General features: G+C 44.6%; 1 protein-coding gene across 6 annotated transcripts in view; it reads right to left on the bottom strand.

Moving 5' to 3' along the window:
• CDC14A (cell division cycle 14A) overlaps positions 1-25,538 on the bottom strand; it is a 99,640-nt gene that overhangs the window by 561 nt on the left and 73,541 nt on the right. The window lies entirely within an intron of this gene.

The raw sequence follows: 25,538 nt of genomic DNA, 5'->3' as shown, positions 1-25,538 counted from the left end.
AGGTACTATTCCTGGGTTAGCAGAGTCTGTAACCTGAAGCATCTGTAACCTGAAGCGTCTGTAACCCGAGGTACCACTGTATAAGATAAAAACCAAATAAAATAAAACCTACATGCAGCAACAGTGTTTTGTGTTGTGTATGCTCCTATGATGTACATATTTTGTTATGTGCAAATGGCTTTAGATACCTATTAGGTCCATTAATTACCATATAGCATATATTCAACACAAAAAACAGCGACAACTTGTTGTTGACAAAGAACAGCTGGATATATAAAGGACCCCATTACCTTCAGTAGCTTAAAAGGTAAAGGTAAAGGACCCCTGATAGTTAAGTCCAGTCACAGACAACTTGGGTTGTGGTACTCATCTCACTTTACAGGCTGAGGGAACCGGCATTTGTCTGCAGACAGTTTTTCTGGGTCATGTGGCCAGCATGACTAAGCTGCTTCTGGCGAAACCAGAGCTATGCACGGAAACGCTGTTTACCTTCCCGCCGGAGCAGTACCTATTTATCTACTTGCACGTTGTCATGCTTTCAAAATGCTAGGTTGGCAGGAGCAGGGACCAAGCAACGGGAGATCACCCCGTCACAGGGATTCAAACCGCTGACCTTCTGATCTGCAAGCCCAAATGGCTCAGTGGTTTAGACCACTTAGCTTAGGGCCTCATCAAACCTAAATCTGGCCCTGTCAATAACATGCCAAGTTTGGAAGATGGAAAATACAACACAAAGGCGGATTCTCTTTTGACAATATATAAAAACTATTTATGGGGAGGATGGGGGCAAATCTCTGAAATACTGTATGAATCCCCTCAGTGGCAGATTTGCCATAAAGTACAGTACTTTCATTATTGCTGTGCATATATATTAGACCAGAATAATACTTAGGTTGCAATTCTATACCCACTTACCTGGGAGCAAGTCCTATTGAGCTCAATGTGACTTACTTCTGAGTAGATTTGCACAGGATTGTGCTGTTACAGTGTTGCTGTTTTTCAGTGATTCTCTCTCACAAAAGCTCAATAAATCTTTGCAAACCCTATTTTAAAAACCCTGTGTTACATATTTTTAATCCTGAATTGCACGTAGGAGTTTGATGAAGTGAAATCTAAAATGGAGATTTCACCCCTCACAGCTTATTCTCTTGGCAATAATGCTTCTGTCTTCCTTAACAACACCCAGGGTTTGGAGCAGACATTTATTTATTTTTTCTTTTATACTAAGAAGTTATCAGTTTAAAATTTCCCAAAAGGAAGCTGTCGCAAGTGACTGTCATTTCTTGGCTGGGCTGCAACGTTTACTGATACTCTCCAGGGCAGCTTTTCATCTTACAGGATGCATGGTTCTTTTTTTAAAGCATGTATTTCCAATACCAAGAACCTGGCAACATTACAAAAAAACAAATCTGTCTCACCTTTAATATTCTTGTGCTGACCTCTCAAATCTTGAACAATAGAGGACAGACTACATTCACTTCTGATCAACACTGGCGGCTGCCTATTATGGGGTGGGGTTCATCTTTTCCTAAATGTTTATGGTTCAATTATCAGAAGTACTGAAAGCCTCCTTATTGATTGGAAGGGGCAAATTAGTTAAGATCTTCTCGTTAAACTGCTGATTTACCATTTATTAGCACCTGGGTTTTCGAGAACAGAAGACACCTATCACAGCAGGCAGGGACACAGCGCTCTGGATAACCTGTTTTATTCAGCATTCGTCTGGATCTGCCTGCACAAAATTTACACTGTCATTAGACCTACACCCACCTGTTATTGAGCAATTTATTCTGATTTGTTTAGGGGGCAGTTATTTGGCAACAAGCATTCGTCCTGATCTGCTTGCAGGGTGCTTACACCTCTTCCCGGTAACTATTTATTATTGATTTCTAAAAATATTTATATATCAGTGCATCATAAAACATATATCACAGCGGTTTACAAGAATATGAAAAGAACATAAAAGCAAACAATAAAATCATGAAAAGCTAAAAGCAAATTAAAAGTAAAAAGAAATCAAAAGCTCCATAGTATAATTAGGCAAATCTATGAAGGACTTCCTTTTCCCTCTCTCCTGGATCTTCTAATATTCAGCTTTATTGACTGGCCCTGGGTTCTAATTTTATGAGAATAATAGAGAATCACAGAATAGGAACGGACCCTGAGGATCAACAAGGGTTTCCCAAACTTTGGCCTCCAGCTGTTTTTGTACTACAGTTCCCATCATCCCTGATTACTGACCCTGCTAGCTGGGGATAATGGGAGTTGTAGTCCAAAAACAACTGGAGACCTAAGTTTGGGAAACTCCCTGCAATGCAGGAATATGCAGCTGTCCCTTATGGGGATCAAACCTAGAACCTTGGCGTGATCAACACCATGTTCTAACCGAGCTATTCATGAGAGAGGGAGAATAACAGAATCTGGAATTTCTTTTTGTTAGATTTCGTTTAACGCTTATTTAAATTTCATTCCATACCTGCACGAAACGATATTTACACAAAATGCAAACGTTAAATTACATAATTCACTAATGACACATCCAGTATGTTCCTACCAACACTTTTTACATTATCTCAAGGGATGAAAATGATTCCTTTCTCTTTCACGTAATCCTTTCTCTTTCATTTATGGTTTGCAGTCGGGCCAACTCCAGCTTCCTCCACTGAATGGGAAATCATTCAAGGAGTCAGGCATAAGTTTAGAAGTTGACTCATTTCAATGTACATGAGCCTCTGATCAGCAACATGAAGAGATAGCCTTTGAAGAATGGGGCTGAGTCATGCGTGATATTAGTCACAAAGGCTGAGATGGGGGTGGGGAATCTATGTGAGCTGAAAACAAGATTTGGGTGGATTTTTTTTAAAAAAAAGCACCTTTGAGAGAGGAGACGTTGATACCATATCACATTACCACAGTTTGAATTTGAAAGAAAAAGTAGGCTTAGTAACTTTGACTGTTATTATATACTCCAGGCTTCCTCAACCTTGTCCCTCCAGATGTTTTGGGCCTACAACTCCCATGATCCCTAGCTAGCAGTACCATTGGTCAGGGATGATGGGAATTGTAGTCTCAAAACATCTGGAGGGCCGAGATTGAGGAAGCCTGATATACTGTATTTTTCGCTCTATAAAACACACCAGACCACAAGACGCACCTAGTTTTTGGAGGAGGAAAACAATAAAAAAAATATTCTGAATCTCAGAAGCCAGAACAGCAAGAGGGATCGCTGCGCAGTGAAAGCAGCAATCCCTCTTGCTGTTCTGGCTTCTGGGATAGCTGCGCAGCCTGCATTCGCTCCATAAGATGCACACACATTTCCCCTTACTTTTTAGGAGTGAGTCTTATAGAGCAAAAAATACGGTACTCTGTTCTCTCTCTCTCTTTCTCTCTCAAATGACTTAGATTTGATTATGGCTTTATTATTCTTTATTAAATTCGTATACTGTCCTTCAACCAAAGATCTCAGGGTGGTTCACAACATAAAAATACAATAAAAGAAACACAAAACACATAATAAATATAAGAACAAAAGCAAACTAATAATCCTGCTCCCCAACACATTTTAAAGGATTTCAGGTGTTAATCGGCCAAAGATCTGGTTGAAGAGGAACGTTTTTGCCGGGCGCCTAAAGATGTATAATGAAGGCACCAGTTGAACATTCCTGGGAAGAGCATTCCATAAACAGGGAGCCACCACAGAAAAGGCCCTTTCTTGTGTTGCCACCCTCCGGATCTCGCATGGAGGAGGCACACAAAGGAGGACTTCAAATGATGAGGGCAGAATCTGGGTCCCTGAGGTATTGCGGTCCTAAGCCATTTATCTGATTTGTTTCCTTTTGCCTGTCAGCCACCCTGAGAGCATTTATTTATTTATTTATTTAAATGTTTTTAAAAATTTCTTTTGAATTTTTTGTATGTGGGGGGTGGGGTGGATGTTTGGTTGGGCTTGGGGAATTTTTTTGATTTTGTTGTTTTTGTAATTTTTACAGTTTTTTGTTTGTATTGTTTTATTGGTTTTGTTTGTTTGTTTAAGGTGTTATTTTGTCCTTAGGGGGAGGGGCCAGGGCTGCCAGGGAGTGGGCCCCAGCCCACAAAATGGCTGGGGCATGTTCCACAGGGGGGGATGCACTGGGACAACCGATCTCAGTGATCACGGGTAGGAGGAGGAGTTACGCTAAGACTAGACCATGTCATTACAGAGGGGGCAGGTTTAGTCGTTGTCTGAGGACTATTCCTGCCTCCGGGTCTGGTCCTGACCGGATGGATACTAGAATCAGCAAGGGATACCCACATGACCTGAAGGTGCTGCTGTGCAATGCCAGGTCAATGATTCATAAGACCACTGCCATCCATGACTTGATCATGGATGGAGGACTTGACCTGGCATGTGTAACAGAGACTTGGTTGGATGAAGCAGATGGGCCTGTCCTTGCCGCTGCTTGTCCACCAGGTTTCTCTTACGCACAGCAACCCAGGTCATGTGGGCGGGGAGGGGGGGTTGGAGTGATTTTTAGGAAGTCATTAGTTTGCACCAGGCGTCCTATTGGGAAGACCCAGTTTTCCGAGTGCATGTTCTGGAAGTTGGGCAATAGGGGCTGTTATGTATTGAGTTGAATAGGATCCAAACTGCAGCAGTCTGATTGGTCCTAGAACAATAGGATCCAAAAGGCAGCAGTCTGATTGGTCCTAGAACAATAGGATTCAGAAGCAGCAGTCTGATTGGTCCTAGAACAATGCAGCAGTATGATTGGTTGGCAGGAACCACCCAATCATGCTCCAGATAGAAGTGAATCCACAACCTAATTGGCTTACAGTAGAATTCCGGAATTAGCCAATCATGTGCAGCCCATTGTGTAAATAATGTATATAAAGCAGATACTTTGAGGGGACATTCATTCATTCCTCCTCACCACTATGAGCTGAATAAAGAGCATGAAATCACTTTGCGACTCTGAGTATATTTCAGGGGCAGTACAGGATTCCTTTTGGTGTACCGACCTCCCCGCTGCACCAAGGATTCCCTGCCCGAGCTGCTTCAGGTCGTGGCGGATGTTCTCCTGGAGACACCTAGTTTGGTCGTCCTAGGGGATTTTAACATCCATGCCGACACAACCTTACAAGGGGCCGCTCGGGACTTCGTGGAAAGCATGGCCTCCATGGGGCTGTCCCTGAATAAGTCTGGCCCAACCCATAGTCGCGGACATGCCTTGGACCTGGTGTTTACCTCTATGGATGTTGGTGATCTGACACTAAGTAAAAGCGAAACGAAAGAAGTGCCATGGTCAGATCACTTCCTGGTGCAACTGGACTTCTCCGCAACCCTTCCCCTCTGCAGGGAGGTGGGACCAATTCGGATGGTCCGCCCCCGCCACTTAATGGATCCAAATGGTTTCCAGAGAGTGGTAGGGGATGCTTTATCCCATGTTGATGGCCTTTCAGCCGATTCCCTGGTGGCCCGCTGGAATACGGAGTTAACCAGGGCTATTGACTGTTTGGCTCCGAAGTGCCCTCTCCGATTGCATGGAGCCCGGACAGCCCCGTGGTTTTCCACGGATCTGAGGGCAATGAAACAATCGTTGAGACGGCTAGAGCGCCGGTGGCGGATAACTCATTCCGAATCTGACCAGACACAGGTTAGAGCTCAACGTCGAGCCTACCAAGTGGCAATAGCGACGGCGAAGAAGAATTTCTTCACCGACTCTATTGCATCTGCAGAAAACAGCAGCAGGAGACTTTTTCAGGTGGTTCACAATTTAGCGGAACCACCTGCAACATCGGGGCCCAGTACGGGCCACATGTTCTCCTGCAATGATTTTGCAAAGTTTTTTGCAGATAAAATCGCTCAGATTCGGGAAGAAGTAGACTCCACCGTGGGAGCAGGGCCGGGGCGGGAGAGTGCTAGAGTCCTGTCTAGTCAAGTTGCGTGGGATCAATTCCAATCTGTTACCTCCGAGGATGTGGACAGGCTGCTTGGACGAGTGAAGCCAACCACCTGTCTCCTGGATCCTTGCCCATCCTGGCTTATAAAAGCTAGCCGGGAAGGACTGGGTGATGGGCTTCGTGGGGTGGTGAATGCTTCCCTCCGTGAGGGAGCCTTCCCAGACCCGCTGAAAGAGGCGGTTATTAAACCGCTTCTTAAAAAACCATCTTTAGATGCGGCCATGATGGCCAACTATCGCCCAGTCTCAAATCTTCCATTCTTGGGCAAGGTGATTGAGCGAGTGGTTGCTGAACAACTCCAGGCACGCCTGGAAGAAGCGGACCATTTGGATCCCTTCCAGTCGGGATTCAGGCCTCATCATGGGACTGAAACTGCCTTGGTCGCACTGGTTGATGATCTCCGGCGGGCTAGGGACAAAGGTGAGAGCTGTTTCCTAGTTCTGCTGGATCTCTCAGCGGTGTTTGATACCATCGACCATAACATCCTTCTGGACCGTCTTGAGGGGCTGGGAGCTGGGGGCACTGTCATACAGTGGTTCCGCTCCTTCCTCTTGGGCCGTGTTCAGAAAGTGGTGGTGGGGGATGAGTGTTCAGACCCCTGGGCTCTCACTTGTGGGGTGCCTCAGGGTTCTGTCCTCTCCCCCATGCTTTTCAGCATTTACATGCAGCCACTGGGAGAGATCATCAGGAGGTTTGGGCTGGGTGTTCATCAGTATGCGGATGATACCCAGCTCTACCTCTCTTTTAAATCAGAACCAGTGAAAGCGGTGAAGGTCCTGTGTGAGTGTCTGGAGGCGGTTGGAGGATGGATGGCGGCTAACAGATTGAGGTTGAATCCTAACAAGACAGAAGTACTGTTTTGGGGGGACAGGAGGCGGGCAGGTGTGGAGGATTCCCTGGTCCTGAATGGGGTAACTGTGCCCCTAAAGGACCAGGTGTGCAGCCTGGGAGTTATTTTGGACTCACAGCTGTCCATGGAGGCACAGGTCAAATCTGTGTCCAGGGCAGCTGTTTACCAGCTCCATCTGGTACGTAGGCTGAGACCCTATCTGCCTGCGGACTGTCTTGCCAGAGTGGTGCATGCTCTAGTTATCTCCCGCTTGGACTACTGCAATGCACTCTACGTGGGGCTACCTTTAAAGGTGACTCGGAAACTACAACTAATCCAGAATGCGGCAGCTAGACTGGTGACTGGGGGCGGCCGCCGAGACCATATAACACCGGTCTTGAAAGACCTACATTGGCTCCCAGTACGTTTCCAAGCACAATTCAAAGTGTTGGTGCTGACCTTTAAAGCCCTAAACGGCCTCGGTCCAGTATACCTGAAGGAGCGTCTCCACCCCCATCGTTCTGCCCGGACGCTGAGGTCCAGCGCCGAGGGCCTTCTGGTGGTTCCCTCATTGCGAGAAGCAAAGCTACAGGGAACCAGGCAGAGGGCCTTCTCGGTAGTGGCGCCCGCCCTGTGGAACGCCCTTCCAGCAGATGTCAAAGCAATAAACAACTACCTGACATTCAGAAGACATCTTAAGGCAGCCCTGTTCAGGGAAGTTTTTAACGTGTTATATTTTAGTGTATTTTTGGTTTCTATGGAAGCCGCCCAGAGTGGCTGGGGAGGCCCAGCTAGATGGGCGGGGTATAAATAATAAATAAATAAATAATTTATTTATTTATTTATTTATTTATTTATTTATCAGTCAATCATCTTGTGTACCAACCTTCATTGCAAAGCAATAACTTTTGCTTTTGGGCAGCATAGACAGTAAATAAATGATGGAAATAAATGTGTTTTCTAAAATTTCTTTTGCTTTGACTTTACCATGTCAAATGATGCTGTTAGCCACCTAGGGTGTTATGCGTGGAAATGGAGCATCTAAATTTAATAAAAGAGAGAGAGGGAATCTCTCCGATACCTAATGATGAAACACAAATATTAATCTGGCGGTAATCCTAAACACACTAATAAATATAGCTAGCCTAATGAGTTTGATGAAACTTCTGAGTAAACATGCTTAGAACTGCACTTATTATATAGTACATAGAACAGATTCCAAACTGGCTCTGTAAATTTAGACCTGACAGCGAGGAATAATGGTCAAGAAAACATATGAGCCCTGGTCTAAGAAGAAAGGAAGGATATGAATTTAAAAATAAAATATAGTGGATCTGACTCAGAACGAATCAGCTTCTGTGTCCTTTTGCTGGACCAGGACTACAGTCAGTTTCTGTTTTTTGGCTGACTTTTAGCAATTCACTGACTCTCTCTCTAACCCACCTCTTGTAAAGGTAAAATTGGGGAATGGTCTATATGTGTACTTTCCTCTCATCCTTTAGTGGAAGGGCTTAATAAAACTGTGATAATTAACTTTTAAAAATGTGTTTGTATGCATAGTGTTAGTGGGGGAAACATTGTCCTTAACAGTAGGAGAATAATTTATTTTCTGGTATAGCTTCCTTCAAGGAAGGAAATCCTAGAACCATTAGGCTTTCCTTGTACATAGTGCATACTTTCCTGAACATATGGCATAAAGTGAAAAGAGCTGAAAATAAACCGGTGCAACTTGCAAAAGCCCTATGGCTCAGTGCGCTGACATTCTTTATTTCACTGTTAGTAGAAAACATTTGCCAAACTGTTCAGAAAACAACATGCCGTGTTTGTATTATGATGGAACGCTTCGTTTTCAGTATGGACACGATCCAAGCTAAGCACCTTTAACGTTCCAATGATTTCAATGGGAAATATATTAAAACATGGACTTAATTCTTCCATTGAGGGCAACGGTACTTAATAGTGATAAATATGAGGATGGAGGAACCAAGAGCTCCTTGCAGGAAGAATGGGATATAAATGTGATTTTAATGTGACGTGTACCTATGAAAATATTCAGGCACTCCTAGTAAACATACTTTCAGCCCCATATAGTAGCTTATTTCTTTTACATTGTCTAAACGGCGTTATTTTTTTGGGTGTCATGCTATCCAGGGCTGGGCAGTGCTCCCAAAATCAACAAAACACAGGAACAGTGGAATTTCCCAGCCTTTTGTGCTGGTAGCCATCTTAATACAAAATATTTTTAAGCTCCTGTTTACTTACAGATATTTTTTGAATGGTCTATGAAGCCGTGGAAATACCCTAGCCTAGCAAAAAAGAGGAAATGCGAAGGCGTAAACCTGATCTTTAAAAGTGGGAAAGAAAATTTCAACTCCTTTGCAGAACCGTTTATTTGAATCCACTGAATGTTTATTGAAGCCTTTTTTTAACCAGCTTTTATTTTGATCCGATCTCTCTGCTGCTAGCAATACTCCCTTTCTCCAAAGGCCCCCCACTCTGGAGCTAAGGCTTGGACTTTTGCCTCAGTTCGGTTTTTAGATACGCAATAGGAAAGAGAAAAGAAAGGGATTTTCCCTCCTTTTCTTTTCAGTCTGCTGAGTAAACATTCATCAGCAGGAATTTGGCAGGAAACACTGGAGCTCTGGGGTTTTGCGGGGTCACCTGGCTCTGAACATCTAGCACCTCTGAACATAGATAATAAATCATAGAATTGTGGGGTTGGAAGGGACGACAAGAGCCATCTAGTCCAACCCCCCTGTCATGCAGAAATATTTTGCCCAGTGTGGGGCTCAAACCCATGACCCTGAGGTTAAGTTGGGCTCACGCTCTACCGACTGAGCTATCTGGGTGGGCAATCTCATGCTGGTGTGCCGCTGCTTATATCAGCTCAGCCGTTTGGTGTGTTGGCAATGCTGATAAACCAACCCAGGAGCTGAATGAGTTGCCAGATCGCTCGCTCATAGAAAGAAAAAGGGAAAACCCAAAAGGAGCCATAAAATGGGAGGTTTACAGAGAGGTCCTCAAGGGTGTCTCTCTGAAGATATGTGCCCCAGAGTCAGGCAGCAGAGGGTGTTTCTAGGTGCTGAGCGCATGATCCAGGAGAAGCCAAGCGCTTTGGTTTCGATAGAAGAGTTAAGCCAAGCATCACCTCTCTCCCACAATCCTATGTGCATGTTATGTACTGAGTTGAATAGGATCCAAAATGCAGCAGTCTGATTGGTCCTAGAACAATAGGATTCAGAATGCAGCCGTCTGATTGGTCCTAGAACAATAGGATTCAGAATGCAGCAGTCTGATTGGTCCTAGAACAATGCAGCAGTATGATTGGTCCGCAGGAGCCACCCAATCCAGCTCCAGGTGGAAGTGAATCTACAACCTGATTGGCCTACAGGAGAATCCCGGAATTAGCCAAGCACGTGGGGCCCATTGTGTAAATAATGTATATAAAGCAGATATTTTGGGGGAACTTCCATTCCTCCTCACCACTACGAGCTGAACAAAGAGCATGAAATCCACTCTCGACTCCGAGTATATTTCAGTACACTTTCTGAGAAGTAAGGCTCACCAAACTCAGTTCAGTTCCATTTGGACAGCTTTTCCAGAAGGTTAGGTTGAGAGGGTGACTGGCCCAAGGTCACCCAGTGAGCTTCATTTCATGGCTGAGTGGGGATTCGAACCCAGCTCTCCCAGGTCCCAGTCCAACACTCGAACCATTATGCCACACGGGCTCATGCTACGCAGCAGTGACTCAGCCAACTAAGCAACACAGCCCAACCATGGCCTCAGCTACTGACTCCAACTCCCATCATCCCTGACAACAGACTATGCTGACTGGGGCAGATGGTAGTTGTAGTCCAAGAACACTGGGAGGGCACAGGGTTGGCTAACCCTGACATGCTGGTGCCACGCTAGTTCTGCTGCATGGCATGATCACCTTGCAATCATTCCACTCTCCCTCCATAAACCCACACAAGATTCCATCAGGTTAGGGGAAACTGCTGCAGTTGCTAATTTCAAAGGCTGGGAAGCAGGGAAGGATAGGAGAAGGGGCTCAGATCTGAAGATAGAGGCTGGGAAAAAAGCTTTTTTTAATTTTAAATGTTTTAAAATATATATGGAATTTGCCATTAGCTCATCAGCGCCATCTAGTGCCACATTTGTATAATGCACTTAAAACATTATATTTGCAGCTGCATAGCTGAGTCCACAATCTGGGAATCCAAAGTCAGCACTACTGCATGTGGCACAAGCACTTCCTAAAAAAACAAACCCAAAGTTAACGCACCTGGGAAAATAGCCAGTAAGCCATATTTTATTATAGGTCGGAGCAGTTAAGGAAGATGCAAAAGGAACTTGTTTTATGAGTGGCAGCAACTGTGGAAGAAGTGAGGAGGACAGAGTGTGCACAGATGTTATTTCCTGGAAATAGGTATCAGATTTAACAAGGAAATCTTTGCATCCCTCATCACTAAATGCTGGCAGCGTCTCTTGTTTGTCCAGGGCTCAGGGAATTGTGTGCCTCCAGCCTCCATGCTAGATTCAACTTGAGCCATATAGCATAAGAATGCATAGTTTATAAATATCATTTCTTTTTTGTTTTGTTTTTAATATTAACTCTTCCTCAAACTTCTGCACAGCAGTATCTTGGAGAGGATCCAAGGTACTTGAGAACAGCGGGCGAGCCTAGCCTGATATGAGTTCTGCATTATTTTTTCAAGTGCTTAGTTGACAACAATTTAAATAGAAGCTTGCTCTTTGGGTCAAATAAGAACTTGGCATACAGCAAGACGAGATATTCTGCACTGAGAAGGAACTTGAAATATACAGTACTCAGAGTCGCAAAGTGATTTCATGCTCTTTATTCAGCTCATAGTGGTGAGGAGGAATGAATGAAAGTCCCCTCAAGGTATCTGCTTTATATACATTCTTTACACAATGGGCTGCACATGATTGGCTAATTCCGGAATTCTACTGTAAGCCAATCAGGTTGTGGATTCACTTCTATCTGGAGCATGATTGGGTGGTTCCTGCCAACCAATCATACTGCTGCATTGTTCTAGGACCAATCAGACTGCTGCATTCTGAATCCTATTGTTCTAGGACCAATCAGACTGCTGCCTTTTGGATCCTATTCAACTCAGTACATAACAGAACTAAATAAAGGAATCACACAACACCAGGAAGATTGGATTTTGCCACAGTCAGGGCTGACACCAGACATCAGGGGACTAATAATAATAGTAATAGTAACAACGTCAACAGCAACAACAACAGAAGAAGAAGAAGAAGATGATGATGATGATGATGATGAAGAAGAAGTTGTTGTATTCTGTCCATCTGACTGGTTTGCCCCAGTCACTCTGGACGGCTTCTAACAGAATATAAAAGAGCACATGATACATCAGACATTAAAAACTTCCCGATACAGGGCTACCTTCAGATGTCTACAGAAGTTGCACAACTGGTTATTTGTTTGACATCTGACAGGAGGTCATTCCACAGGGCGGGCGCCACTACCGAGAAGGCCCTCTGCCTGGTTCCCTGCAACTTCGCTTCTCGCAATGAGGGAACCGCCAGAAGGTCCACCCTCAGAGATGCTCCTTCAGGTATACAGGGCCACAGCCGTTTAGGTTACAAAGGTCAGAGCAGTGCTCCCAATGAGACGCCACCCCAACCCACCCCCCTCCACCAGTGCTGGCCCATCTTGTTTCGCCACCTGAGGCACAATAAGAATGGCTCCCCTGCCCCACCACTGCACCCCTCCCCACTCCCACTGTTCGCTCCACCACTTCCACCACAACTAGAATGTGTCCCTCTCTTGTAAACTTGAGAAGGAGGCATCAAGAGAAGGGGCTTTCTGCAAGGCCTTCCACTCGTCTTCCCCATCTCTGGAACAGGGGAGAAGAGTGGCAATGCCACATGCCAGAACACCCCCCTCTCACAGAAACTCAGTAAGAATTTCGGCCGTCGTTCCGGTAATCCAACGTTTCGTCGCTTAAAGAGCTTAGTCATCAACCTCCTTCAGGTTTAACAAACTGAAAGACATCATCCTCCTTCTATGCTCCCCCCGATGGAAACATGCAGATGGGGACAGATATACCCCTGCTTAAAGTCCTTTACATACTGTCTCTCTTGTATATTATTTACTACAAAGCTCGATGACTAAGATCTTTAGCGACAAAACGTCGGATTACCAGAACGATGTCCAAGCACTGAACCACTGGTATATCACAAGTGGATTCTTTATTACTGCGTTTGCAATTGTTCAAGATAAAATCTATTTTTGAAAGAGAAGAAATAAGCACTGAATCACTGGTGTATTACAAGCAAACTCTTTATTTACTGAGTTTGCTATTGCTTAAGATAAAACCGATTTGGGAAGGAAACTACTTTTGCCATTTTTAATGGATATTTATTGTTTGTTTACAGATAGCTGCCTTGGTGATATTATCTTGTGCCGACTGCAGTAGTCATCGTATCCCCACCCTGTTCATTGTTTTATTGTTAGGAGCCAGCAAGGGTCAGAATTGATGGTGGGCTCCCAGCATGCGATTTGCTGAACTGCACACCTGCCATATATATCGCAAACTGGGAGGAAGCTGCAATTTCCCTGTATAGGAAAGTTTTTAATGTTTGATGTTTTATTGTGTTTTTAATATTTTGTTGGGAGCCCAACAAAATCATCATCATCAACAACAATAAATTGTATTAAAACAATAATTTTTCTATAAAAATATATAATATATAATTATGAAACTAATTATAATATAAGTATAATATTGCATCTGTTTCTGCATTGCTATCGCTGAAGCCAAGGAGCCTGCATTCACTCCATAAGATGCACACACATTTCCCCTTAATTTTTGGAGGGGAAAATGTGCGTATTATAGAGCAAAAAATACGGTAGCTGAAAAATGTTTTGTTTTGTTTTGTTTAGATTTGGGAGGGAAAGCTCAACAACTTTGGGCAAAACTAAGAGAAGCTCAACAACTTTTCTCCCCACAGCAAAAAAAGAGCTCAGCAACTTTGCCCAATAAAGCTCAACAACTTTTGTGTCCGGATTTTCACTTTTTGAAAGATGGCAACCCTAGGTTAGACCAATTGACCCAACTCTATGATTCTATGATAGGGTGCCTGGATTCGAAGCCGGAGGATGCAGCTATCCCTTTACATCTTTTGACACTTCTTTGCCTTTGGGGGCCAAAGGAGATAAAGCAGTTGCAGTATACAGGCCCTTCTCTCTCTCTGGCCCATTGCACAAGGGCTAGACTCCAGGCATGTCACACAACAAGCGAGGGAGTTGGCAAGGACTGAGCAAGACGAGGTGTGGCTGCTTTATTTCCTCCCACATCAGGAGATTCAGTTACTTAGGGACAGTTTTCAGACTACGCTGAAAGCAAAGGGGGAAATAAGCAGGATGTTCAGGAGTCAGGAAGTCAGGGCTTCAGTGTTCTGCATGTTGCTTAACACACACACACACACACACACACACACACACGGAAATATCCTTAGTTCACAAGGTTAATCTGTCTTGCCAAATTAGGGCTTCTTTGGCACAGGGTTTTGTAAAGAGATTTCATTCTCTTTAAGCTCAGAGCATACATGGTTTGTGGCCATTTCCTGGAACCGTTAGCTTTCAATGAAGGCAAGGGTCTGCAACCTCTGCAGACCCAGGGACATGTTTATCGAAGGAAAAAAACCTAAGAAACTGTTGTGCGCACCACAAAATGCCCATTTCACCAACAGGGAGAAAATGGCAATGTTCAGAACGTTTCCCCCTCAACCCAAACCCAGGCAGAACGCTGACAAAAATAAAATACACAGGGTTGGTGGGTGGAATCAGACAACATCCCGCCAAAACAAGCAACAAACAACTCCACACCCAAAGCCATTAAAAGGGGGGGGGGTGCAAGACAGAAGGATGGCCATCTGACATGGATGCTTTGGCCTAGATTCCAGCATTGCAGAGGGTTGAATTGATGATCCTTGGGACCACTTCCAACTATGATTCTATAGGGCTTCAACAGATGCCATGGTCTGAGAGCGCCATGGTACCCAGGGGCATATTTGGGACCCCAGATGTAGGAGTTGATGATCTCAGTTTGAAAAATCCTCCACAGGATAACATTGCTGGCATTGTTTACAACTTCTGGGACCATGGGAGCTCATTAAACTTCAATCCCAGGGACCTGTAAACTAATCTCTCCCACTCTGAGTGGGAAAATCCCTACTGATTTCCATCTCTTTTACTTTAAGTCCTGTTCTTTTAAGTGCAGCCATTGTTCTGGTTACTTTAATCTTTGCAGGGATTTCCAGTGCAATCGTTATATTACCAAATAAGGTAGGAATCTGCTTGTTTTGGCTACTCAAAACTACTGGAGATGACTGACTGAATCTCCAGTCTAAATCTTTGTAAAGAGCAGGGGCAGGAGGACTGAAACAACAATGCTGGGAGAATTTTGTGGGGACCATTTTCCTGAAGATAGCTGCTATTTGCCCTGTTAAGGGGCAGCGTACAATACAAACATGAAAGTTTTCCTCCATTGCCATAGACGTGTCCCTAATCTTCCCATAGATACTTTCCCCATACTTTTAAAGGCAAAAGAGATACACATCCATAGTGTTTCCTTTAGTTTGGCTCTCAGCTCAGCTCTCTGCCCGTTAATGAAGGTAAAGTCTGAGCTTAGATTTAGGGCCTCACAGGTAGTATTTGCTAGCAATGGCTATGTCAAAAAAACTACAGAAGAAAATAATATAGATTGGCCTGCACAACTTGTGAGTCCACCAGCCCCAAGGCAGCCAACCATCCACATAACATGGCCTTCTAGGTGCATGACAGCATCCCTTGTTTTTTGTTTGTTTGTTTTTCAATTCCCAACAGGCAGAAAAACAAGGTGGCTTCTAGATACCTTGGTGTGGGCCACCATCCATGGTTGGTCAGGTGTGCTTGGCTTGGTGAGGAGGAGCCATATAATTTATGCAGACCTGTCAGAAATCGTTGAAGAAAACTAGACGGATAGTCTCATATCCTGCAAGTGTCCCAGAAAAACTGGGACATCCCGTTTCCCACCCCCACGAGAGCACAGTGGCCATTTGGGGCACCATGATTTTGCCCCAAAACAGCTCTACTTTCAGGACTGCAATCTCACTCCATGCCCCAAAATGTGTGTTTTGGGGCACTGTGACAGCACACAGCACCCCCCAGAAAGCATGTTTTTTTGGCTCTGTGATCTTGTGTGGGTCACATGGGAGCACCAACGGGAAGACACGCAACCTGGTTTCGGGACTCAAAATGTTGGCGGGTATGCAGTCTGCCTGTCCTCTTCCTTGTCTCTCTTTCTTTGGCCAAAGTTGTTGAGCCGAAAAATCAACACTTCCAATATGGGGTGCCATAGGCCCAGATTTCCATGGACACTTTAGCCGCTATTTGATACTTTCACCCGGACGCCATTTCGACGGACGAATCCTGACTATGTATGGCAACCCTATCAGAATTATCAAAGCCAGAAAGATTATTTACCATGCCTTCTATTTCAGTTTGTATTTATTTTGCCCCACTGCTGGAGCAGCAGCCAATGTTTCATCCATAAGCACATGTCTGTTCAAAGTTCACAGAAGTTTCCTGTTCCCTCCTCTCCTCTGCAGCCAAGCTCCTATCCTAAGGGTCAAGGGCCCGTCCTGGGCAATGTAGGGTGGGCTGCAAGACGCTTCTGCAGGAGCAGAGAATCACCTAGTATTGGATTGGGTGAAGACTGATTTGGGGGCAATTCCCTCTTTGCCCAGCAGCCCACTGCACCTTGTTCCACACTATCCAGTAGACCACACTGAGAAGATTTCAATGGGCTGCAAGAGGCAGGAGGGGAACAAAACGTTTCTTCCTTGAACTTCTTTAAAATAACTCATTTAAGGTTTCAAGCATGTGTCTCTTTTAGCTCAACCTCACTCATGCCTAGGCATAAAAGGTAAAGGGACCCCTGACCATTAGGTCCAGTCGTGGCCGACTCTGGGGTTGCGGCGCTCTTCTCGCTTTATTGGCCGAGGGAGCCGGCGTACAGCTTCCCGGTCATGTGGCCAGCATGACTAAGCCGCTTCTGGCGAACCAGAGCAGCACACGGAAACGGCGTTTACCTTCCCGCCGGAACGGTACCTATTTATCTACTTGCACTTTGACGTGCTTTCGAACTGCTAGGTTGGCAGAAGTAGGGACCGAGCAATGGGAGCTCAACCCATCGTGGGGATTTGAACCACTGACTTTCTGATCGGCAAGTCCTAGGCTCTGTGGTTTAACCCACAGTGCCACCCGCGTCCCTATGCCTAAGCATAATTCATAGTAAATAAGATCTCGTGTTACTTTAAAGACTAATGGCTGAATCAAGACCAAGTTAACTGAATCCATAGTGCAAATATCAATAGGTCATGTTAGTCGTGGCTTAATTTAAATCCCACTGATTTAAATTAACTCAGTTTCAAAAATTTACTGTGGCCTAAACTTTCAAAGAGCAAAGCCGGTGCAGCAAATCTGTGGTCTTCCACCAGCAGCCATTGGTCCCAGCCAGCATGGCCAATGGTCATGGATGTATTGTGTGTGTGGCTTTGTGTGTTAAGATGTGCCTGTTGGTTTGTCTGTTCTAAAAAAAGAACAGAGAAAGCAACCTCCAGAAAAATGCCAGAGACAAATGACTTCTCAATTTCAACGTAGCCAACCTGCTAGGCGGAATCTGCCTGAGGAACAGCACCATCTAGCTTCACTCCTTATAGATGTCAAGAAAAAGCTTCCATGGCTCAAAGATATTCCGATCACTTAGAACCGGTTCCTATGTAAAGGGAAGGGGTTATTTACTTTTTCCACGACCCGAGATCGTCTAGAGAGCCCAAGGAGCTGATGGAAGGAACAAGGGCACAATCACGAGAGAACTCAGAAAAATGGGCAGGGAGCGGCAAAATGTGTTTACCGCATTTTGAAGGAAGCAAATAATACAAACATTAGCGGAACTGGATTTTTAGCAGAGGAGTGTTCAAGCAAAGGCGGGAATTCGTTGCCTTTCTATGTCACGCCTTGTTTCGTGTGAAAATTTAAAAACCAATTTGCAGGCTGTTTTTGCTTTCAGGCAGGGGTAAAATGAAAAATTCCACTTTGGGTGAAAGCCAAGCAGCTTGTGTCTCTCTAGCCCAACTCTATGGTGTAGAGCAGACACTCTGGCCTTATCGCATTGCCCCATAATGGAAAGGATTGGATTCTGCGATCCATTGCTGCCACTACGCGAATGCAATTCATTTCTCTCTAGGCCTGTCAGTAAATGGCAGGAGTATCGGCCACCAGCCGGGTTTAGGCAGCCTAGAATCATAGGTTATATATTAATGCATTATCTTCCATAAAATGAAGTAAAAGCCTTCTGTGTATTAACAAAAGCATCTATGATTCACATGCTACCTGAGGTCTCTCCTGTACAATGAATGTGTCACCAAAGGTTCCTTCTTTGCCTCTGTTCCATCTGCTTAACCTTACTTTTCTTTCTCATCATGTTCCTGCTGGCACTAAGCGAGCCCCAAAACCTAGTAAACTCTTATTTCTGTTCACCGTCAGCCTTCTGATGTCACGGCGGGTCTTTGTTACCCTTTTGAATGAGTCAGAAGCCCACACGCCAGGCTTCCTTCCTTTCATGTCATAAAAGTTCCTAGCAAGCCTCAGGCTACAGAATTTAGCTACGTGGAGAAAATGGGAAAACCAGATTCTATGCTGCATTTCTGAGGTCAATGGGCAACTTTGGGCAAGAGGACTGCAACGATTTTTGACATACGCACTTTTGATCGTGCAGGATGCTTGAACAGTTCGCTGTACTGTTCAAATGAGGGGAGGAGGAAATAAACGACCCCGTACTTAATCTGCCACCTCAGAAATGATGTTGTGCTGCAGAAATGGTGCCTATTCTAAGACTGGGTGAATCTGTTCATTTCAGTTTCTCCCCGTTTCTAATTTTTCCAGCCTGAAATTCAGTTCACCACATTTTCACACCAGTCTGATTTTTAAAAATGCAATTTAACAGCATTTGAGTTCAAAAAATTGCAAAGCAATTTTCCCCAATATAATGCATGTGATGGTACACGTTACCCAGTATATGCATTTTTGTAAATGGCTGGCGGGTGGACCTGAGTGAAGCCTGCTTCCCTCAGGTCCACTCCCCAAAACCATGTCCCCCAGGCCGCCATGGATTGGCTAGTTTGAATATCAGGTTTGGCGAAGGGCGTTAAGCGGCCATTTTGTACACATTACTTGTTTGGAGAACTGCAAAATCTGGAGAAGTGCAAATTTCAAAGAATGGCTGTGTCGGTTCACATATTCTGTGAGCCGCCCTGAGATCTTATGATGAAGGGCAGTATATAAATCTGATAAAATAGATTAATAAATAATTGTTCTGAAAGTGCAAATTAAGTAGATCTTCAAAGGCAAACTGAATAGAATTTCTCCCCATCTGTCATGTGTTCATATCACCATATACAACATGTGACATATCAACACTACATAACTGGGTAAATGGAAAAGCATTGCAGTTGAGTGGACATTATGGTCTTGGTTGCATGTCATGATAAGCAGCAAATTGTGTTGAACCATGGTTATGAATGTGCCTCTCCCTGCTATGTGGGTCCCTGCGCAATTCAGACAAGCTATACCATGGCTTGCCATGTCATCTGAACCCAAACCATAGTTCGTTTGTTTCAAACAAGTGATTGCCCATGAGCCATAATACAGACATAAACCTTTCTGGCTTGCCACTTGTGGCTTGTTCAAAACAAACAAACATGTCTCCGTCTAGGTTCAGATGAGCTGAGAAGTCACAATTTGGCTTATTTGAGTCATATGTGCATCACACATCTGAGACAGGGAGAAAAGCTGTTCAGCACTCATCTTGCTTTCAGGCCGAAGGAGCTGGTGTTTATCCGCAGACAGCTTTCCGGATCATGTGGCCAGCATGACTAAACCACTTCTGGCACAATGGAACACCATGACAGAAACCAGAGTGCACGGAAACACCGTTTACCTTTCCGTCGCAGCAGTACCTATTTATCTACTTGCACTTTGACGTGCTTTCGAACTGCTAGGCTGGCAGGAGCTGGGACAGCAATGGGAGCTCACCCCATCACAGGGATTCAAACTGCCAACCATCTGATTGGCAAGTCCAAGAAGCTCGTGGTTTAGACCACAGCGCCACCTGTGTTGGCAGGGGAGCAGTATGTTCACAATTAAACCATGGTTTAAGATAAACTGGAGCTTATAGTGACCTGGGAACCAGGCCATTGGATTCATGCAGACAAGTTATCACATAATGTTACCATCAACATGGGACAATGGAGCCGCAGTATCAGAAAAAATGGCTTCCCACTCTGGTTCCTTTCACGGCTAGGGCCACCCCAAAATTCAACACACATCAGTTTCAATAGTTCCTGGAATGTCTGTGGATATTAGATAAAACTGGAAATGCATGATGTGTAACTAGTTAACAGAGGATGAGAGCTGTCACGACTCTGCTAAATATCGAGTTCTGAGCAGATGCTTGGTTGTTTACTGCCAACTTTGAAGTACGGTTACAGCTTGACATTGAAAACGGGTGAGATTTTGCTTAGGTTTCCATTTGTTTGTTTCTTTGAAAGTGCACATTCTTTAAAAACAGCCTCCAAGAAAAAGGATGGCATTTTATAGAATTTTTTTTAAAGGCTATCTCTCTCTCTCTCTCTCTCTCTCTCTCTCTCTCTCTCTCTCTCTATCTCTATCTCTATCTCTATCTCTATCTCTATCTCTCTATTTCTGTATCTCTCTATCTCTATCTACTTTGATTCCCAAATCCTTTTAGATGCTGTACTGTGAAGAACAGAGACAGGAAAGGAAAACCTTTAGACATACTGTACATTTCCCAAGGCAAGGCGAAGGATGCAGCACCCCCAACTCTGTCTGCATCTGGAGTTGCCTCCAGACTGTCAATGTTTTGCAGTAGGGATTCAGTTGCATAGGTTTGCGCAGTTGAAATGCTTTGGTGCAACAAATCAACTTCAGAAGAAGCAACACATTTCTTTTGCAGTTAGAAAAGTGACAGAGAAATATAGACTAAAAAAATGTGGGCTAACCAACCAGTTACGGTCATACCTCGGAAGTCAAATGGAATCCATTCTGGAAATCCGTTTGACTTCCAAAACCAAGGCACGGCTTCTTATTGCGGCGTTCAGGAACCAAAAAGTTTGACTTCCAAGGTGTTTGGGATCCAAGGTATGACTGTAATGGGAAAGTGCAAAACTTCCATGCAAGCAAATCAAGATGAATAGCCATGGTCATGTAAATACCACCCCGAAACAAATCAGAATGATTGCTCTTTATAGACTGCACACTATCTAACCTCTGTGCAAGCTTTATGCAAGGAAATCTGGATGGATGCTCAAGAAAGTCACCTGGAGAAGCTTGGAAGCACCTCTTTCTGGTTTATGTCAAAGTAACAGGCTATTAAAAGGCAGCTAATCATGGATATCAACACATTTGAATATAGGTGTTGCCTCACTTACATGGGGGTTACGTTGCCCCCCCCATAAATGAAATTGCGAAAAGTGGGGGGGCACCCTCTGAAAAGCCTCTGAACGCCCATTTCCCCCTGCTCACTCTTTGTGCCTATCTACAGTTCCTCTTGTGCCGCTGCTTACCTCGGGGGAAAACTGCTCTTAAGTGCTCAATCGGAGCAAACGGCAATTCGGGTTTCCTATGGATTGCCGTCTGTTCCAATTTATCACTAAAGACTGGGTTTTCCCTGGGAAAGGAGCAGGACAACGGGAGAACCACTCACCCCTGTGCCTAGAAAGTGTGGATCAAGCAGAATATTTCTGAATATTTGCCTGTCCTATGCTCCATGCAACCTTAAAAAGCACCCAGAGATCCCGAGTCTCCAAATACTTTATTTGAGTGCCATGGTTTTTGAAATTGCTCTGAGATTAAGTTGGCAATTAGGTTGGAACGGCAATGCAGTAGAATGAAACGTATTAATTGCAAAATTTAGTGTTATCACTGCAATATTGCAACACAAGACAGGGTTCTCCCAAGCCTTGAAGAATCTTTGCTTCTGTGCGAAAAAAGGCTAACATTTTCAAAGGATAATATTCTTTTGAGCTATAGGGAATCTGACAAGGGGGCAACATATCTCTGTGCCCACACTATGGCCAAAAGACTGATACTGCTGTGTTGGGACAATAAATGTACAGCTCCATTTATTCAATGGACTCAAGGCCTGACTGCAGTTTCCACATAGAAGCGGATTGCTTATAGATGGAGACTTTTCATGACCAAGTATAATGAAATTTGGAACTCATTTATACAAAATACAGTAGGTTGAGGGGGGAGGGGGGGAAATGAGAGTTATATAAGTGCATTAGAAATAATAATACATCTATTTGGATAATATCAATATTAAAGGTAATGTTAAAGGGACCCCTGACCATTAGGTCCAGTCGTGACCGACTCTGGGGTTGCGGCACTCATCTCGCTTTATTGGCCGAGGGAGCCGGCGTACAGCTTCCGGGTCATGTGGCCAGCATGGCTAAGCCGTTTCTGGCGAACCAGAGCAGCGCACGGAAACGCCGTTTACCTTCCCGCCAGAGCTATACCTATTTATCTACTTGCACTTTGACGTGCTTTCGAACTGCTAGGTTGGCAGGAGCAGGGACCGAGCAAGCACCCCGTCCCGGGGATTCGAACCACCGACCTTCTGATCGGCAAGCCCTAGGCTCTGTGGTTTAACCCACAGCGCCACCCGCTTCCCTAATATCAATATTAGGTAAGTATATATGGAATTCTTACTGTTATGGTGATATATTGTGCCCTAAAAACAAATAAAAAATAAATATGAAAACAATATATTAAAAAGCATTTTGACGACTTAAGTATATCCTATAACGGCTTTGCCTGATCACAAAGCTGGACCCTCCCAAATCCTTCCCACGGAAAGCACGGGAGCACAGCCTTGTACCCAGCACGTTAATTCTGCCTTTTAGATCTGCTGCTGCAGCACAAACAATGACATGTGTTCAGTACTAGCTCACATTGTGCCCCCTTGGAGGCTTAACTTAGCAGCCTACCCACTGTCAGCTGTCATCAGCCTCTGCATTCTGGGGAGAGAGAGAGCAACATTCAAGCGGGCTGGAAAATTCCATATTAGGAAAGATGAAACCTGCTTTTGTTCATAGGTAGAGCTGGTAAATCTGTACCTGTATAAATAGTTCTCCCTTGTTATTCAAGGAGATTGTTCACTGAGTCATAGGATGGAAGGGGCCAGATGGCCATCCCATCTTGGCTCAGTGCCGGGGAAAATATTCTGTAGAAACCTGCATCAACGTTTTCTATTAGGAGTAGGTAAAGGGATGTGGGTGGCATTGTGGTCTAAACCACTGAGCCTCTTGGGCTTGCCGATCAGAAGGTCGGCAGTTTGAATCCCTGCGAAGGGGTTAGCTCCCATTGCTCTGTCCCAGCTCCTGCCAACCTAGCAGTTCGAAAGCACACCAGTGCAAGTAGATAAATAGGTACCGCTGTGGCGGGAAGGTAAATGGTGTTTCCGTGCACTCTGGTTTCTGTCATGGTGTTCCGTTGCGCCAGAAGAGCCAGTATGGTGTAGTGGTTAAGAGCAGTGGACTCGTAATCTGGTGAACTGGGTTTGATTCCCCGCTCCTCCACATGCAGCTGCTGGGTGACCTTGGGCCAGTCACACTTCTTTGAAGTCTCTCAGCCCCACTCACCTCACAGAGTGTTTGTTGTGGGGGACAAAGGGAAAGGAGAATGTTATTAGCTTTGAGACTCCTTCGGGTAGTGATAAAGCGGGATATCAAATCCAAACTCTTCTTCAGTCATGCTGGCCACATGACCTGGAAAGCTGTCTGTGGACAAACACTGGCTCCCTGAAAGGGAGATGAGCACCGCAACCCCATAGTCACCTTTGACTGGACTTAACCGTCCAGGGTTCCTTTACCTTTTTACCTTTATTAAGAGTAGGCAATGCTGTGCTCTCCAGATGTTGTTGGAGTACAACTCTCATTATCTTTGGCCTTTGGCCTTTGGCCATGCTGGCTTGGGGCTGGCGGGAGCTGGAGTCCAGGAACATCTGGAGAACTTCATGTTAGCTACCACAACCAATGTAATGTAGACCAAGTTTGGTCAACGTTCATAGACTCAGCCAGAAGCCACTCTGTTCTCTCTCTCCTGTGATCCAGGGACCAAGAGTGTATTGGCCACACAGCTCCATTCCTTCCAAGATCTCCACAAGAAAGCTAGCTAGCAGTAGGGGTTTCATCATTACTACAGCATAGGCATATTTGTGCAAGCCTGGGACTGTAACATTACAGCGGCCTTCCCCAACATGGTGGTTCTCAATGGTTTGGACGCCCAACTCCCATCAGCCCTCGCCAGCATGGTCAGGAATAGTGAGTGCTGAAGTCTGGCAATGTTTTAGGTCAACAGCTTCAGGATATGGCAGTGCTTTAGTTTTCCTGCCCATTAAAAAACGGCTGCCGTTCCATAAAATGGCTGGAAGTGAATGACTGCATTCAGGGACATCAGGGATGAGGAAAGAGTCCATTTTGATTTTTCTCTTTCTCATTTTTTCAATCTTGAGCAGTTCTCCACATTTCTTTTCTTTTTAGTCTTTTAAAAATATCATTTTTATTGGATTTTGTATGATTTTTACAAAGCTAAACATGAAAACATATTAGTTTGTGATTTTTTTTAAAAAAAGTCGTCATGAAAATTCGCCCATGTTCTTAGAGGAATTTCTCCTAACACAAGTTTCGTATGCAATTTTATTTAATATATATACCTTTTCCGGCAAGCCGTTTCCCTCTAATGTAATGATTTTGGAAGGAGGTATGCCATTGTCATCAATATATGCATCTTTACGTACATTTCTCCATAATATATGCATTTTAGTACACATTATTTGCCTGGAAAACACCACTGCAGAATTGAGAGAAGTGCTTTGGTCCACTTATTGTACTGGGAAGTGTGAACGAGGGAAGCTTCACCTTTAAATGCAAATTAGACTGAACCCCCCATCCACCCAACTCCTAGGGTTGAGCCATCGCTCATGAGATTGGGAACCTTTACTTCCACTGATGGGATCCTAGGAGAGACCCTCCTCTTCTATGAACAGAACCTCTCTGTTCACTGTTGCCATTTCCTCACGCCCTAAGGGCACCTGTCACACATACACAACCCCTTTCATGAGGTAGGTTAAGCTTGTAGGAGTGCGTTCAACGCTAGCCATTCACAGTCGACCCATTGAAATTAATGGGCATGACTCACTTCAGTTCGTTCATTCCAGTTGGGTCTATCGTAAGTAGAGTCGGATACAACCCAAAATGGCTACTTGCACACAGGTTGCCCAGTGAGCTGTTTGGTTGGAGAATTTAGGCCCTCACAGCAGCTGCCTTAACTCCCCCCTCTGTGCTCTCTGCCGTCGTTTCTCATCATGGGGAGTTCTCAACCCTAAAAAGGGGAGACATTTGCCCTAGCTCACTTGCTTTGGATAATTACGAACTGAGGGGCAGATTACTTCTGCCTTGGGTGTGCCCCCCCCCAAAAGTCCACCGTTCGTAAACCAAGCAGAAAGACAGCACCAGCGTACATTGAAAAACATCCCCAAATAATCATGGGAAATGTAGTTTGCCTCTCACAGAACTACATAGCCCAGCATCCTTAAGAAACCACAGTTCCCAGAAGTCTTTGGGGTGGGGGATGTACTTTAAGTGATGT

Source organism: Podarcis filfolensis, assembly GCF_964270895.1.
Source record: "Podarcis filfolensis genome assembly, chromosome: 6".
In the NCBI taxonomy this organism is placed as follows: Eukaryota; Metazoa; Chordata; class Lepidosauria; order Squamata; family Lacertidae; genus Podarcis; species Podarcis filfolensis.
This window is presented reverse-complemented; position numbering and strand designations above follow the sequence as displayed.